Source organism: Somniosus microcephalus, unplaced genomic scaffold, assembly GCF_052327205.1.
Source record: "Somniosus microcephalus isolate GS21.2 unplaced genomic scaffold, FLI_Smic_1.0 unresolved_chr1, whole genome shotgun sequence".
NCBI lineage: Eukaryota > Metazoa > Chordata > Chondrichthyes > Squaliformes > Somniosidae > Somniosus > Somniosus microcephalus.
The window spans coordinates 34566415-34585370 of NW_028225179.1; positions in this window are offsets into that span (position 1 = coordinate 34566415).

The following is an 18956-nucleotide window of genomic DNA, read 5'->3' on the forward strand; positions in this document are numbered from 1 at the left end:
CTGTCCTCTCTTGGCAGCCTGGTCTGCCTGTGTCTGCCTTTTTCGATCGCTAGGCTATGTTCGCTAAGTCTGTACCTTGTCAAGGTTTTTCTCAGTTTGTTATCCTTTACCATGGTCAGGTACTCAGCCATGTTGTATTGTCTGTTTAGGGTCAAGTAGCACTTGAGTTTGCTTTGGGTTTTTGTTGTTTCTGCCCAATATGACAGGTATTTTTCCTTTTGTTTAGTGACAATTGTGTTGGGTCGAATTCTCTCTGCTACGATGTCACTGTCCTGGGGCTGGTTATTGTTAGTAGTGTTAGTGGTTGCTTCACTGAGTCCCAGGACTAGTTGACTGAGGGAGTTATTCTTTATGGTCCTCTCTTGGCATTTCAAGGCTTCGTAATGATAGCAGTGGGGGTTGCTCATTTTTAGGTGTTTCCAAAATTTGGTGGCTCTTTTTTGGATAGTAATTATTAGTGGAAATTGGCCTAGTTCTGCCCTGCATGCATTGTTTACAGTTTTCCTTTGAGTCCGGAGGATACTTTTACAGAATTCTGCATGTAGGATCTCAATTGGGTGTTTGTCCCATTTTGCAAATTCTTGTTGTGTTAGCGGTCCCCACACTTCACTGCCATAGAGTGCAATTGGTTCAGTTACTGATTTGAAAATTTTGAGCCAAATGCTAATTGGGATTTCTATTTGGATTGATCTTTTAATGGCGTAGAAAGCCCTTCTTGCTTTCTCTTTCAGTTCATTCACAGCCAGTTTGAAATTTCCCGTAGAGCTGATTTTTATGCCCAAGTATGTGTAGTTAGTGGTTTGTTCGATTTTAGTTGTTCCTAGTGTGAGATTTATTTTGGGTCCCTGATGTCTGGATCTTTGTTGGAACACAAGGACTTTGGTTTTTTGGAGGTTTATTGTCAGGGCCCAGGTCTGACAGACTGATTCCAGCAGATCCAGGTTCTGCTGTAGACCCTCCTTAGTTGGTGACAGCAGAACCAGGTCGTCTGCATAGAGGAGGAATTTAACCTTGGATTCATATAGGGTGAGGCCGGGTGCTGTAGATTGTTCAAGTAGTTTTGCTAATTCATTTATGTAAATATTAAAGAGTGTCGGTGAGATTGGCGAGCCCTGCGTCACCCCCCGCCCCTGTGGGAAGTATTTTGTTTGTTTGTCTCCAATTTTAACTGGATTTTAACTCTCACACTCTGTCTCTCTCTCTCTTTCTCTCTCTCTCTGTCTGTCTCTTTCACACGCTCTCTCTCATTCTCTCTCTGTCTCTCTCTCTCTCTGTCTCTGTCTCTCTCTCTGTGTGTCTCTCTCTCTCTTTCTCTCTCTCTCTCTCTGTCTCTCTCACACTCTGTCTCTCTCATTCTCTCTCAGTCTCTCTCCCTCTCTCTCTGTCTCTGTCTCTCTCACTCTCACTCTCTGTCCCTCTCTCTGCCTCTCTGTCTCTCTCTATCTCTCTCTCTCTGTCTCTCTCTCTCTATCTCTCTCTATCTCTCTCTCTGTCTCTCTCTCTCTCTATCTATCTCTCTCCCTGTCTCTGTCTCTGTCTCTCTCTCTCACTCTCTCTCTCACTCTCTATGTCTCTCTCTCACTCTCTGTCTTTCAGTTCAGTTCAGTTCAGTTCAGTTCAGTTCAAATGCTTTATTGGCATGAAAGTTTACAGAGAACCATATTGCCAAAGCTTACATAGCAAAAAGGTACAGTTTTCCAACATTCTGTAGGTGTCAATCGATTTGACATTTGTTGGGTACATACAATATTACTTTTAAACAATATTAATTTTAAACAGTCTTTCTACTTCATTTGGTACGTTCAATATTAATTTTAAACAGTCTTACTTTTAAACAGTCCTCAGGTTGTGACATGTTGTTACATATTTAGCCCCAAGGTATGGTCTGTCTCCTTCTCCTAGGACTAATCTCAATTTTGACAGATCATCCAATTCCTTGAAATCTGGGGTTGTTTGGCTTAGCTTGTTGAATAATATGTTTCTTGATGTGTTGAATTTTTCGCATTTTAGGAGGAAATGCATTTCTGTTTCAACCTCGCCAGCCAGACATTGATCGCATATTCTATTCTCTCTAGGCTGCCAGGATTTCTTGTATCTGCCTTTTTCAATTTCCAGTTGGTGGTCGCTTAGTCTGTACCTGGTGAGGGTCTGTCTCTGTTTTGTGTCTCTGATGGTCGTGAGGTAGTCTGCCAGTTTATATTCTCTTTTTAGGGCCCGGTAACATTCTAATCTGCTTTGGCTTTCGGTTATTTTGTTCCAATGTTCCAGGTAGGTTTCTTTGCATTTTTTAATGATTTGGTTCACTCGGATTGGTGTTTGGACGGCTGTGTTGGTCTGGGGCTGGTCAGGGTCCGGCTGAGTACTTAGTTTCAGTAGCAGCTGACTCAGGGGACTCTTTTCTGGGTTTAGCTCTTGGGTCTGAAAGGCTTTGAAATGAAGGGTGTCTGGGGAGCTAGATTTGAGGTGATTTAGGAAGTTTAGTGCTCGTTTTTGGATGTTTATTATCAGTGGGTATCTGCCTAGTTCGGCTCTGCATGCATTTGTTGGCGTTTTTCTTTGGGTGCGAAGGATGCTTCGGCAGAATTCTGCATGTAGGGCTTCTATTGTGTGTTTTTCCCATTTAGTGTAGCTTTGGTGATTTAGCGGGCCCCATACTTCACTACCGTACAGTGCAATGGGCAGGATTATGCTGTCAAATATTTTGAGCCAGATTTTGATTGGGATTTGGATGTTGTAGAATTTTCTTTTTATTGCATATAGGGCTCTTCGGGCTTTTTCTTTTAGTGCATTCACTGCTATGCTGAAGCTCCCTGATGCTGTAATAGTTAGACCAAGGTAGGTGTAGCTCATAGTGTGTCCTATAGTGGTATCACTGAGGGTAAACTGGTATTTGTTTTCCTGACATCTGGGTCTTTTCTGAAAAATCATGATGTTGGTTTTCTTTAGATTTACTGTTAGAGCCCAATTTTGGCAGTATTTGTCGAGTAGGTCTAGTTGTTGCTGTAATCCCTGTTCTGTGGGAGACAGCAGAACCAGGTCGTCCGCATAGAACAGGGACTTCACTTCTCCATCCAGGAGACGGAGACCTGGTGACTCGCTTTGCTCCAGCATGTCTGCTAATTCATTTATGTATATGTTGAACAGGGTCGGGCTCAAATTGCAGCCCTGCCGGACGCCTCTTCTCTGGGTGAAGAAATCGGTGCGTTTGTCTCCAATTTTGACCCCGCATTTGTTTTTCAGATACATTGATTTAATAAGGTCATAGACTTTGCCCCCTATTCCACACTGAAGAAGTTTATAATAGAGCCCTTCGTGCCATATAGAGCTCTGTCTCTCTCTCTGCCTCTCTCTCTCACTCTCTCTCTCTGTCTCTCTCTCTCTCTGTCCAATTCCAATTCCAATTCCAATTAAAATGCTTTATTGGCATGAAAGTTTACAGAGAACCATATTGCCAAAGCTTACATAGCAAAAAGGTACAGTTTTCCAACATTCTGTAGGTGTCAATCGATTTGACATTTGTTGGGTACATACAATATTACTTTTAAACAATATTAATTTTAAACAGTCTTTGTACTTCATTTGGTACGTTCAATATTAATTTTAAACAGTCTTAATTTTAAACAGTCCTCAGGTTGTGACATGTTGTTACATATTTGGCCCCAAGGTATGGTCTGTCTCCTTCTCCTAGGACTAATCTCAATTTTGACAGATCATCCAATTCCTTGAAATCTGGGGTTGTTTGGCTTAGCTTGTTGAATAATATGTTTCTTGATGTGTTGAATTTTTCGCATTTTAGGAGGAAATGCATTTCTGTTTCAACCTCGCCAGCCAGACATTGATCGCATATTCTATTCTCTCTAGGCTGCCAGGATTTCTTGTATCTGCCTTTTTCAATTTCCAGTTGGTGGTCGCTTAGTCTGTACCTGGTGAGGGTCTGTCTCTGTTTTGTGTCTCTGATGGTCGTGAGGTAGTCTGCCAGTTTATATTCTCTTTTTAGGGCCCGGTAACATTCTAATCTGCTTTGGCTTTCGGTTATTTTGTTCCAATGTTCCAGGTAGGTTTCTTTGCATTTTTTAATGATTTGGTTCACTCGGATTGGTGTTTGGACGGCTGTGTTGGTCTGGGGCTGGTCAGGGTCCGGCTGAGTACTTAGTTTCCGTAGCAGCTGACTCAGGGGACTCTTTTCTGGGTTTAGCTCTTGGGTCTGAAAGGCTTTGAAATGAAGGGTGTCTGGGGAGCTAGATTTGAGGTGATTTAGGAAGTTTAGTGCTCGTTTTTGGATGTTTATTATCAGTGGGTATCTGCCTAGTTCGGCTCTGCATGCATTTGTTGGCGTTTTTCTTTGGGTGCGAAGGATGCTTCGGCAGAATTCTGCATGTAGGGCTTCTATTGTATGTTTTTCCCATTTAGTGTAGCTTTGGTGATTTAGCGGGCCCCATACTTCACTACCGTACAGTGCAATGGGCAGGATTATGCTGTCAAATATTTTGAGCCAGATTTTGATTGGGATTTGGATGTTGTAGAATTTTCTTTTTATTGCATATAGGGCTCTTCGGGCTTTTTCTTTTAGTGCATTCACTGCTATGCTGAAGCTCCCTGATGCTGTAATAGTTAGACCAAGGTAGGTGTAGCTCATAGTGTGTCCTATAGTGATATCACTGAGGGTAAACTGGTATTTGTTTTCCTGACATCTGGGCCTTTTTTGAAAAATCATGATGTTGGTTTTCTTTAGATTTACTGTTAGAGCCCAATTTTGGCAGTATTTGTCGAGTAGGTCTAGTTGTTGCTGTAATCCCTGTTCTGTGGGAGACAGCAGAACCAGGTCGTCCGCATAGAACAGGGATTTCACTTCTCCATCCAGGAGACGGAGACCTGGTGACTCGCTTTGCTCCAGCATGTCTGCTAATTCATTTATGTATATGTTGAACAGGGTCGGGCTCAAATTGCAGCCCTGCCGGACGCCTCTTCTCTGGGTGAAGAAATCGGTGCGTTTGTCTCCAATTTTGACCCCGCATTTGTTTTTCAGATACATTGATTTAATAAGGTCATAGACTTTGCCCCCTATTCCACATTGAAGAAGTTTATAATAGAGCCCTTCGTGCCATATAGAGTCAAAGGCTTTCTTGAAGTCGATGAAACAGGCGAATATTTTCCCATTTTTTGTTTGGTGTATATGTTTTTCAATGAGGGTGTGAAGGGTATAGATATGGTCGGCGGTGCGGTGTTTTGGAAGAAAGCCTATTTGGTTTTTTCTGAGGATATTATGTTTGTTAAGAAAATCAAGTAATCTACTATTTAGAATACTGCAGAATAACTTCCCTAGACAACTGTTGACACAGATGCCGCGGTAGTTATTTGGGTCTGATTTGTTTCCGCTTTTATATATGGGGGAGATTAGTCCTTGGCACCAGATATCGGGAAAACAGCCTGAACGTAATATGATGTTGAATAATTTGAGTACCGCACCCTGCATCTCCATATTGCTGAACTTGAGCATTTCATTTTTGATGTTGTCTGGGCCACAGGCTTTCTTTAGGTGGAGAGATTTTGTTTTTGTGGCCATTTCTGTCTCTCTCTCTCTCTGTCTTTCTCTCTGCCTCTCTGTCTCTCTCTCTCTATCTCTCTCTCTCTATCTCTCTCTCTCTCTATCTCTCTCTATCTCTCTCTCTCCCTATCTCTCTCTCTCACTCTCTCTCTCTCCCTCTCTCTCTGTCTCTCTCACTCGCTCACTGTCTCTCTCTCACTCTCTTTCTCTCGCTTTCTCTGTCCCTCTATATCTCTCCCCACTGTCTCTCCCTCTCTCTCTTTCCCTCTCTCTCTCTATCTCTCTCCCTCGCTTTCTATCTCTCTCTCTCTGCCTCTCGCTCTCTCATATACCTCAATGTAAAATCCTGTCTATCTCCCGGGGTGTATACAGGGGCCTGGTACTGGGCACAAAAGACATCGAGGGGTATGGGGAGAGAGCAGGAATATGGAATTGAGATAGAGGATCCGCCATGATCATATTGAAATGGCGGAGCAGGCTCGAAGGGCCGAATGGCCGACTCCTGCTCCTATTTTTCGATGTTTCTCTGTCTCTATTCCTGCCGTCTCCAGGTGATGTGGAGTAGGGGGGCAGAGGGTAATTGGAGCAGGGTGGCCAGCCCATTCTGTTGTCACCTTGACAATTCGCGTTCCCAAGAGCAAAAACAACAACCACTTGGATCTATATAGCGCCTTTAACGTAGTAAAACGACCCAGGGCGCTGCGCTGGAGTATTAGAAGACAGAAAATTTGACACTGAGTCACATAAGGATAAATCAGAGCAACATAGGAACAGGAGGAGGCAATTCAGCCCCTCCAGCCCGTTCCGCCATTCAATGAGATCATGGCTGATCTGCGACCTTTGCCCCACATCCCTTAATCACAGAAATCACAGAAACCCCACAGTGCAGATAGAGGCCATTTCGGCCCATCGAGCCTGCACCGACACATATCCCACCCGATCCCCGTAACCCCACATATTTAATCCCCCTAACACTAAGGGTCAATTTATCATAGCCAATCAACCTAACCCGCACATCTTTGGACTGTGGGAGGAAACCGGAGCACCCGGAGGAAACCCACGCAAACACGGGGAGAATGTGCAAACTCCACACAGACAGTCACCCGAGGCCGGATTCGAACCCGGGTCCCTGGCGCTGTGAGGCAACAGTGCTAACCACTATGCCAGCGGGCTGGAGGGGCTGAATTGCCTCCTCCTGTTCCTATGTTGCTCTGATTTATCCTTATGTGACTCAGTGTCAAATTTTCTGTCTTCTAATACCTTTGGTTAACAAAAATCTATCGATCTCAGATTTAAAATTAACAATTCACCCCCAGCATCGACTGCCGTTTGCGGAAGAGAGTTCCAAACTTCTCCCACCCTTTGTGTGTAGAAGTGTTTCCTAACTTCACTCCTGAAAGGTCTGGCTCTAATTTTTAGACTCTGCCCCCCTCGTCCTCAACTCCCCGACCAGCAGAGATAGTTTCTCTCTATCCCTATCAGTTCCCCTTAATATCTCGATCAGATCACCCCTTAACCTTCTAAATTCCAGGGAGTACAGCCCTGGTTTGTGTAATCTCACCTCGTAATTTAACCCTTGGAGTCCGGGTATCATTCTGGTAAACCTACGCTGCACTCCCTCCAAGGCTGGTCCGTCCTCCCTAAGGTGCGGTGCCCGGAACTGCTCACAGTGCTCCAGGTGTGGTCTAACCAGGGTTTTGTTATAGCTGCAGCACCTTAAACCCTCCTCTTCTTCTTCTTAGGCAGTCCCTCGGAACCGAGGATGACTTGCTTCCACATTAAAAATGAGTTCTCAGGTGACTGATGAGTCCAATGCGGGACCTACAGTCTCCGTCACAGGTGGGGCAGACGGTGGTTGAAGGGGCGGGTGGGTGGGGGTGCTTGGGTTGACGTGCGCTCCTTGCGCTGCCTGCGCTTGGCTTCCGCTTGCTCCCGGCGAAGAGACTCGAGGTGTTCGGCACCTTCCCGGATGCTTCTCCTCCGCTTTGTGCGGTCTCCGCTTTGTGCGGTCTTGGGCCAGGGATTCCCAGGTGTCGGTGGGGATGTTACACTTTTTCAAGGAGGCTTTGAGGGTGTCCTTGAAGCGTTTCCTCTGCCCACCTGGGGCTCTCTTGCCGTGCCGGAGCTCCGAGTAGAGTGCTTGTTTTGGGAGTCTCGTATCGGGCATGCGGACAATGTAACCCGTCCATCGGAGCTGATTGAGTGTGGTCAGAGCTTCGATGCTGAGGATGTTGGCCTGAGCGAGAACACTGACGTTGGTGCGCCTATCCTGCCAATTGATTTGCAGGATCTTGTGGAGGCAGCGTTGGTGGTACCTCTCCAGTGCTTTGAGGTGCCTGCTGTACATGGTCCATGTCTCTGAGGCATACAGCAGGGCGGGTATCACTGCTGCTCTGTAGACCATGAGCTTAGTGCTTAAACATTCACTCCCTCCACCACCGGCGCACTGTGGCTGCAGTGTGTACCATCTACAAGATGCACTGCAGCAACTCGCCAAGGCTTCTTCGGCAGCACCTCCCAAACCCGCGACCTCTTCCACCTAGAAGGACAAAAGCAGCAGGCGCACGGGAACACCACCGCCTCCAAGATCCACCTCCAAGTCACACACCATCCTGACTTGGAAATATATCGGCCGTATCTTCATCGTCGCTGGGTCAAAATCCTGGAACTCCCTCCCAAACAGCACTGTGGGAGTACTTTCACCACACGGACTGCAGCGGTTCAAGAAGGCGGCTCACCACCACCTTCTCAAGGGCAACTAGGGATGGGCAATAAATGCTGGACCTTGCCAGCGACGCCCACATCCCATAAGCAAATTTTTAAAAAGCATAACCTCTACCCCCTTGTACTCTTGTCCTCTATGTATACAGGCCAGCATCCAGTAGCCTTTTTGATTATTTTATGTATCTGTTCATAGAGTCATAGAGTCATGCTGTCCTTGTGCACCAGTCGCTGAAGGTAAGCATGCAGGTGCAGCAAGCAGCTGTGAAGGCAAATGGTATGCTGGCCTTCATTGCAAGAGGATTCGAGTACAGGAGCAAGGATGTCTTACTACAGTTGTACAGGGTCTTGGTGAGACCACACCTTGAATATTGTGTGCAGTTTTGGTCGCCTTATCTAAGAAAGGATATACTTGCCATAGAGGGAGTGCAGCGAAGGTTCACCAGACTGATTCCTGGGATGGCAGGAATGAGGAGAGATTGGGTCATAGAAACATAGAATCATAGAAGATAGGTGCAGGAGTAGGCCATTCGGCCCCTCGAGCCTGCTCCGCCATTTAATGAGATCATGGCTGATCATCCAAATTCAGTACCCTGTCCCTGCTTTCTCCCCATATCCCTTGATCCCTTCAGCCTTAAGAAATATATCTAACTCCTTCTTGAATATATTTAATGAATTGGCCTCTACTGCCTTCTGTGGTAAAGAATTCCACAGGTTCACCACTCTCTGGGTGAAGAAATTCCTCCTCATCTCTGTCCTAAATGGCTTACCCTTGTCCTTAGACTGTGACCCCTGGTTCTGGACTCCCCCGCCATCGGGAACATCCTTCCTGCATCCAGTCTGTCTAGTCCTGTTTGAATTTTCTAAGTTTCAATGAGATCCCCTCTCATTCTTCTAAATTCTAGCGAATATAAGCCCAATCGACCCAATCTCTCCTCATACGTCATTCTTGCCATCCCAGGTATCAGTTTGGTGAATCTTCGCTGCACTCTCTCCATGGCAAGAACATCCTTCCTCAGTGTCACGGGGCCGTGCATTCACGGGGCCGTTTTGCTAGGGTTTCGGTAGTGGACCCAAGCGCAGGAAACGTATCCAAGGACTCGAGACCAGGTAGAAGTCGAAAGATGCTTCACTTGATACTCGAAAACACAGAGACATGGTAGCACTCGAAAGGAGGTTCACTTGAGACTCGAAAACACAGAGACATGGTAGCACTCGAAAAGGAGATTCCTTGAAACTCGAAAACACAGAGAGACTCGAGAGAGCTGCTACTTGCAGGCAGGCGAACCCAGGACTGAGCAAAGAGGACAGGAAAGAGGAAGCTTAAATACAGGCCAGAGTGGTCACGTGACATAATTATTCAAATGAGACAGGAGACAAATACTTTAACAACACACAGGTGAGGCCAGAGGAACAGAGGCAAAACAGGGACCCCCTGTTCTATTGGGGACTTGGCCTGGAGGGTGTTGCACGGGGCAGTCCCGTGCAATATATTTTTAAGTAGGTTCACGGACACCCAGGCCGCCTGTTTGTTCTGCGGCCTGGAGGAGTCCGTTTTTCATATATATGCAGAATGTGGGAGGTTGCAGCCCCTCTTCCATTATTTGAAGGGGCTGCTCCTCGATTTTTGGTTGCACTTCAGTCCCACGCTCTTGATCTACGGTCACCCGGTGCGGAGGGGAGCGGGCAGGCTGGAGGACCTCCTCGTGGGTCTGCTCCTGGGCCTGGCTAAAAAAGCCATCAATTGGTCCAGGCAGCGGACGGTCGAGGGGGTCGTCCAGCCAGATTGCCTCCCTCTCTTCCGCGGCCATGTTCGCGCCCGGGTGGCCCTGGAGATGGAGCACGCGGTGTCCGCCGGCGCGCTCGAGCACTTCCGTGACCGGTGGGCGCCGCGGGGACTGGAGTGCTTAATTGATTTGGATAACCAAATTTTAATTTGATTTGATAAGGTTTATTTAAAGTTTTACAGTCCTAATTATAGTTTATTTGTTTAATTTACTTGGTCCAATTAAAAGAGGACAAAACAGGGACTGGACCGAGCCAGCTTTATTAACTAGCCTAATTTACTCTGAAGAGAACAATTACTCGAGAAACAGGTGAGGAGAGGGGCCCAAAGGCACGGCAGCAGCGCACCGAAGCCTCAAAAACTGCCCTCAGGCGGTGAGCAGAGGGAAGTGCCGCTGAAGCCATTACACTCAGATAAGGCAACCAAAACTGCACACAACACTCAAGGTGTGGTCTCACTCGACTCGGCCTGTATTCACTAGAGTTTAGAAGAACGAGAGGGAGTCTCATTGAAACGTATACAATTCTGACAGGGCTAGACAGACTGGATGCAGGGAGGATGTTTCCCCTGGCTGGGGGGGGGGTCTAGAACGAGGGGTCACAGTCTCAGGATACGGGGTAGGACATTTAGGACTGAGATGAGGAGAAATCAAATCAAATCAAATCAACTTTTATTGTCATTGTTAGTGCACGAGTGCAGTACAACGAAATGTAGGCTTGCGGCTCCCGAGAGTGTACAATTTGGATTAGGACACTTAAACATTTCAACATACATTTGTACATATATATTAGCATAAATATGACCATAATAAAGTGCATTGGCAGATGTGCAGGCTTTAGAGTTTATTTGTGGAGTTCAGTAGGATGACAGCCCTGGGAAAGAAGCTGTTCCTAAATCTGGTCGTACGGGTGCGAATGCATCTGTAGCATCTTCCAGATGGTAGGAGGGCGAACAGACTGTGGCTGGGGTGGGTAGGGTCTTTGATGATGGACCGTGACCTCCGTAGACAGCGTTTCTGGTATATGTGCTCTATGGTCGGTAGCCGGGTGCCGGTAATGCGTTGGGCAGTTTTGACTACCCGCTGCAGGGCTTTCCGGTCATGGGAGCTACAGCTGCCGTACCATACCGTGATACAGTTTGTCAGGATGCTCTCTATAGTGCAGCGGTAGAAGTTAGAGAGGATCGGGGGTGACAGATTACATCCCTTCAGCCTCCTCAGGAAATATAGGCGCTGCTGGGTCTTCTTCACCAGAGAGGAGGTGTTGAGGGACCAGGAGAGGTCTTCCGTGATGTGGACTCCGAGGAACTTAAAGCTGGCCACCCTTTCCACCTCCGCCCCATTGATGTGGATGGGGGTGTGACTTCCGCCTTTGGACTTCCTGAAGTCCATGATTATTTCCTTTGTTTTCTTGGTGTTAAGGGCCAGGTTGTTGTCGGCGCACCACTTCACGAGATGCTGGACCTCCTCCCTGTAGGCTGACTCATCGTTGTCTTCACTCAGAGGGTGGTGAACCTGTGGAATTCTCTACCACAGAAGGCAGTGGAGGCCACGTCACTGAATATATTTAAGAAGGCGATAGATAGATTTCTAGACACAAAAGGCATCAAGGGGTACGGGGAGAGAGCGGGAATATGGTATTGAGATAGAGGATCAGCCATGATCATACTGAATGGCGGAGCAGGTTCGAAGGGCCGAATGGCCGACTCCTGCTCCTATTTTTCTATATTTCCATAATGCACAGAAGAAGGCCATTCAGCCCACTGAGTCCGTGCCGGCTCTCTGTAGAGCAATCCAGTGTCGGGATCTTTCTCTCCCCCCACCTGGGTGTCAGACTCGAGATTTACAATATAAATCAGAGAAAGACGATTCACACTGCAACCGATTGTTTTGTTCCGTTTAAATACGGTCATAAGAACATAAGAAATAGCAGCAGGAATAGGCCACTCGGCCCCTCGAGCCTGCTCCGCCATTCAATAAGATCATGGCTGACCTTGGGCTCAAAGCCACTTCACCGTCCGCTCCCCATAACCCTTCACTCCTTTATCTTGCAAAAATCTGTCTATCTCCACCTTAAATGTATTTAATGACCCAGCCTCCACGGCTCTCTGGGGCAGAAAATTCCACAGATTTACGACCCTCTGAGAGAAGAAATTCCTCCTCATCTCAGTTCTAAAAGGGCGACCCTTTATTCTAAAACTGTGCCCCTGCGTTCTAGATTTCCCCACGAGGTGAAACATCCTCTCTGCACCTACCTTGTTGAGCCCCCTCAGTGTTGGACATGAGTCTAGGTTCAGAATGGTCCTGGCCCTGTGGGTAGTGGAGAGGGCCCAGGGGCCGTGTAGCCTGTGATGTGCCTCAATAATTCCGAGACTCGATATTAGCGAAACAAAACAAGGCTTTTATTAACTTAGAAGGTAACACGCAGTGGAGAGAGGTATCTTCCATCTGGAGGTCTGCAGTACTGGATATGAGGCCAGACTGAGCTTGCTTACATAGGGGCCAGGTATGGGCGGAGCCCTACACACAATACATTACAATATACAATACAATGGTGAGGAGACGGAACTGAGGTAAGGGAACTGAAACCTGAAACCAACCACAGTCACAGGCAGTGATGAATGGAATATTTCATCACAGCCTGGTTCTGCTCCTACTTCTTGTGTTCTAATTCTGTGTTCGATTTCAGGAGATGGTTTTATTCCTGTTCCTGGCTGGGGTGGAGATCGCCTTTACAGAAGGTAAGTACTGTAGAAAATACAGGGACAGAGTGATCTCCTGGAAGAGTTTCGATCGCCTAGATGGGTCGGAGAGGAATTTCCCAGATTTTTTCTCCCAAATTGGCCATTGGGTTTTTTATCTGGTTTTTCGCCTCTCCCGGGAGATCACATGGGTTCGGGTGGGATGGAGAGTGATAGAAGCTTTGAGGTTAGGATCAGATCAGCCATGATCTTATTGAATGGTGGAGCAGGCTCGAGGGGCCAATTGGCCTACTCCTGCTCCTATTTCTTATGTTCTTATGTTCTTATATGTTTCGATAAGATCACCTCTCATTCTTCTAAATTCCAATGAGTAGAGGCCCAGCCTGCTCAACCTTTCCTCATAAGTCAACCCCCCTCATCTCTGGAATTAACCGAGTGAATCGTCTCTGAACTTCCCCCAATGCAAGTACATACTTCCTTAAATAAGGTCCTTCCTTTATTAAACACACGCCTACCGTTTGTCAAGCGTGAATCTATTAACAGTTTTTCTTACTAATCCCCTTAGTTACTTAGAATGTCATGCGTGTATACTCACTCTCAGCAGTCCGGTCGGTCTTACATAGAAGATAGGAGCAGGAGTAGGCCATTCGGCCCCTCGAGCCTGTTCTGCCATTTAATGAGATCATAGCTGATCATCCAAATTCAGTACCCTGTCCCTGCTTTCTCCCCATATCCCTTGATCCCTTTAGCCTTAAGAAATATATCTAACTCCCTCTTGAATATATTTAATAAGTTGGCCTCAACTGCCTTCTGTGGCAGAGAATTCCACAGGTTCACCACTCTCTGGGTGAAGAAATTCCTCCTCATCTCAGTCCTAAATGACTTACCCCTTATCCTTAGACTGTGACCCCTGGTTCTGGACTCCCCCGCCATCGGGAACATCCTTCCTGCATCTAGTCTCGCTAGTCCTGTTAGAATTTTATAAGTTTCAATGAGATCCCCTCTCATTCTTCTAAACTCCAGTGAGTACAAGCCCAATCGACCCAATCTCTCCTCATACGTCATTCCTGCCATCCCAGGTATCAGTCTGGTGAATCTTTGCTGCACTCCCTCCATGGCAAGAACATCCTTCCTCAGGTAAGGTGACCAAAACTGCACACAATACTCAAGGTGCGGTCTCACCAATGTCCTGTACAACTGCAGCAAGACATCCTTGTTCCTGTACTCGAATCCTCTCGCTACGAAGGCCAACACACCATTTGCCTTCTTAACCGCCTGCTGCACCTGCATGCTTACCTTCAGCGACTGGTGCACAAGGACACCCAGGTCTCGTTGCACTTCCCCTTCTCCCAATCTATTGCCATTCAGATAATAATCTGCCTTCCTGTTTTTGCCACCAAAGTGGATAACCTCGCACTTATCCACATTATATTGCATCTGCCATGCTTCTGCCCAATCACCCAACCTGTCCAAATCATACTGGAGTTTCTCGGCATCCTCCTCACAGCACACACGGCCACCCAGCTTTGTGTCGTCTGCAAACTTGGAGATATTACATCTAGTTCCCTCGTCTAGATCATTAATATATGTTGTGAATAGCTGGGATCCTAGGACCGATCCCTGTGGTACCCCACTAGTCACTGCCTGCCACTCAGAAAAAGACCCGTTTATTCCAACTCTTTGCTTTCTGTCTGCCAACCAGTTCTCTATCCAAGTCAGTACCTTACCCCCAATCCCATGTGCCTTAACTTTACACGCTAATCTCTTATGCGGGACACAATCGAAAGCCTTCTGAAAGTCCACATACACCACATCCACTGGTTCTCCTTTATCTATTCTACCAGTTACATCCTCAAAAAATCAGTTTGGTTCTGTTCTGTACGTATGTTTATGAAGCTGCCTGGAATTTGCCCTCAGCCGTGAGGCCTTTACCAGTTCTCATAAGAACATAAGAAGTAGGAGCAGGAGTAGGCCATACGGCCCCTCGGGCCTGCTCCACCATTCAATAGGATCATGGCTGATCCGAACCCAGACTCACGTCCACTTCCCTGCCCTCTCCCTGTAACCCCTAATTCCCTTATCAGCTAGGAAACTGTCTATCTCCGTTTTAAATGTATTTAATGTTGCAGCTTCCACAGCTCTCTGAGGTAGCAAATTCCATAGATTTACTACCCTCTGAGTGAAGAAGTTTCTCCTCATCTCAGTTTTGAAACGGCGGCCCCTTATTCTAAGATTATGCCGCCTAGTTCTAGTCTCACCCATCAGTGGAACCATCCTCCCCGTATCCACCCGATCAAGCCCCCTCACAATCTTATATGTTTCGATAAGATCGCCTCTCATTCTTCTGAATTCCAATGAGTAGAGGCCCAACCTACTCAACCTTTCCTCATACGTCAACCCCCTCATCTCCGGAATCAACCGAGTGAACCTTCTCTGAACCGCCTCGAGAGCAAGTATATCTTTTCTTAAATATGGAAACCAAAACTGTACGCAGTATTCCAGGTGTGGCCTCACCAGTACCCTGTATAACTGAAGCAAGACTTCCCTGCTTTTATACTCCATCCCCCTTGCAATAAAAGCCAAGATTCCATTGGCCTTCCTGATCACCTGCTGCACCTGCATACTAACCTTCTGTGTTTCATGCACCAGGACCCCCAGATCCCTTTGTACTGTAGCACTTTGCAGTTTCTTTCCATTTAGGTAATAACTTGCTCTTTGATTTTTTCTGCCAAAGTGCATAACCTCAGACTTTCCAACATTATATTCCATCTGCCAAATTTCTGCCCACTCACTCAGCCTGTCATTGTCCTTTTGCAGGTTTTTTATGTCCTCCTCACTTACTGCTTTCCCTCCCATCTTTGTATCGTCGGCAAACTTGGATACGCTGCACTTGGTCCCCTCCTCCAAATCGTTAATATAGATTGTAAAGAGTTGGGGTCCCAGCACCGACCCCTGCGGAACACCACTAGTCATTGATTGCCAACCCGAGAATGAACCATTTATCCCCACTCTCTGTTTTCTGTTAGATAGCCAATCTTCCACCCATGCCAGTATATTACCCCCAATCCCGTGATTTTTTATCTTGTGCAGTTGCAGCCCCATCTGTAAGGGGTTTTCTCCGACACCGGGTGTAAAGTCCGCGAATCAATCATACACGGACTTCGGGAGAACAGTTTAACAGGTACTTTACTGAACAAGAGGCAGCTTGAAACTGAAACTACAGAAGCCTGCTAGGGCCTTTTATACAGGGGTGGTCACTGCCGGTACTGCAATCTAAGACCAGTTATTCCCTTAAAGGTACATACACAACACCGGGTCCCCCCCCCCGTTACACACAGTTCTTGGACATCAGGGGCCAGAAATTCGGGTTGGAGGCTTCCCGCGGGTGCAAGCCCCCCCGACCTGCACTTACCTTGCGCGCCGGCCGTTGAGCTGTGGGCCCGCGTGGGATTCCGATCCGGGGCCTCCTCCAACTGCCGGCGCACAGTGCTTGTGTATCCCAGGGGCGCAGTTAGTTCGAAGCGTCCCCTGGGATCACGTGGGCCATGGGGAGCCATTGGTAGCAGGAAGACCTGTCAAATCCATGAATAGAAATCGGCCCCAAAACCCAAGTAAAACTTCAAATAATTTTTTTTTAAAACATCACATTTTTAAAATAACTATAAATTACATAAATTAACTATCTTAACAAAAATTTAAATTTTTGAAAAAATTAATTACAGTTTCTAAAGGGGCTAAAAAGAAACTTACCTTTCTTTAAAGTATTTCAAAATGATAAAGCTGTGGAAAAAATGTTTTAATTTTACTTAATTAACCTCTTACCTTGTTAAAAGCAGACCTGCAAAAAAAATGGAAGTTCCAGGCATACGCGCTGCCTCTCCGGCGCACGCGTTCGACCTGTGAACCCCTTCCTTTAAGGGAATGGACGGTCCGGTTTCCCGCGCAGGCGCAGTGCGTGCACGAAACCGGTACTTTTGTTGGCCCTACGCGTGAGTACCCAGCGCGTACTCACCCGTGGGGACCCGAGTGTCTGGCCCCAGGCATTATAAGAACAAAATACACACGGCACAGGGTTTTGGCTCAAACTTTGATTCTTTTATTTATTGAACACACACACGCACACACACGATTACTTCCCCAGTATAAATTCCTACGACTTATATTAGGCTAACAACCCCAAAATACAAACCCCTATGCAAGGGTCATTGGCATTGCCTCACAGCGCCAGGGACCCGGGTTCGAATCCGGCCTCGGGCGACTGTCTGTGTGGAGTTTGCACATTCTCCCCGTGTTTGCGTGGGTTTCCTCCGGGTGCTCCGGTTTCCTCCCACAGTCCAAAGATGTGCGGGTTAGGTTGATTGGCTATGATAAATTGACCCTTAGTGTTAGGGGGATTAAATACGTGGGGTTACGGGGATAGGGTGGGATATGTGTTGGTGTAGGGGTTACGGGGATCGGGTGGGATATGTGTCGGTGCAGGCTCGATGGGCCGAAATGGCCTCTATCTGCACTAAAGAAAATAAATAAATAAATAAATATGACACAGTTAAACCCGTCCGCGATTCGACTGTTACATATACAGTTACCCGGACTCAAATCACAAAAACCCTTATTGTGATCCGACTGAATCTCACAAACGTACTCAGACTCAATCATAAAAGCCCCCCTCTATGATTTAACTGAAGCATACATAGTCTGCCTGCAGGACCTCAACCCTCTTTCTGCCTATGTCGTAGGTACTGATATGGACAATGACCTCTGGCTGTTCACCCTCCCCCCTCAGAGTGTCCTGCAGCCGCTCAGTGACATCCTTGACCCTGGCACCAGGGAGGCAACATACCATCCTGGAGTTACGCCTGCGGCCATATAGACAACTGTCTGGACATAAGAACATAAGAAATAGGAGCAGGAGCAGGCCATTCGGTCCTTCGAGCCTGCTCCACCATTCAATGAGATCATGGCTGATCTTCTGCCTCAACTCCATTCACTGGCCCTATCGCCATATCCCTTGATGCCCTTACTAGTCAGACACCTACCGACTTCTGTTTTGAATATACCCAATGACTGAGCCTCCACAGCCCTCTGGGGTAGAGAATTCCAAAGATTCACCCCCCCTCTGTGTGAAGAAATTTCTTCTCATCTCAGTCCTGAATGGCCGACCCTTTATCCTGAGGCTGTGGCCCCTGGTTCTAGACTCCCCAGCCAAGGGAAACATTCTCCCAGCATCCACCCTATCAAGCCCTGTAATAATTTTGTATGCTTCAATGAGACCTCCTCTCATTCTTCTGAATTCAAGAGAATACAGGCCTAGTTTACTCAATCTCTTCTCATACGACAGTCCCGCCATCCCAGGAATCAATCTCGTGAACCTTCGTTGCACTCCCTCTATGGCAAGTATATCCTTCCTTAGGTGAGGAGACCAAAATTGTACACAGTACTCCAGGTGTGGTCTCACCAAGGCCCTATATAATTGGAGTAAGACTTCTTTACTCCTGTACTCAAATCCTCTTGTAATGAAGGCCAGCATACCATTTGCCTTCCTAATGGCTTGCTGCACCTGCACATTCACTTTCAGTGACTCGTATACAAGGACACCCAGGTCCCTTTGAGCATCTGCACTCCCCAATCTTTCACCATTTAGGAAATACTCTACCTTTCTGTTTTTTCTACCAAAGCGGATAACTTCACATTTATCCACATTATATTCCATCTGCCATGTTCTCGCCCACTCACTGAGCCTGTCGAGATCCCCTTGAAGACTCTTCACATCCTCTTCACAACTGACACTGCCACCTAGCTTTGTATCATCAGCAAATTTGGAAATGTTACATTTAGTCCCCTCATCCAAATCATTGATATAGATTGTGAATAGGTGGGGCCCAAGCACCGATCCTTGTGGTACCCCACTAGTCACAGCCTGCCATCCTGAAAAAGACCTGTTTATCCCTACTCTTTGTTTTCTGTCTGTTAACCAATTCTCAATCCATGCTAGTATATTACCCCCAATTCAATGTGCCCTAATTTTGTTCACCAAACTCTTGTGTGGGACCTTATCAAAGGCATTCTGAAAATCCAAATACACCACATCTACCAGTTCCCCTTTGTCTATTCCACTAGTTACATCCTCAAAGAACTCCAATAGGTTTGTTAAACAGGATTTCCCTTTCATAAATCCATGTTGACTCTGCCCAATCTTATTTTAGT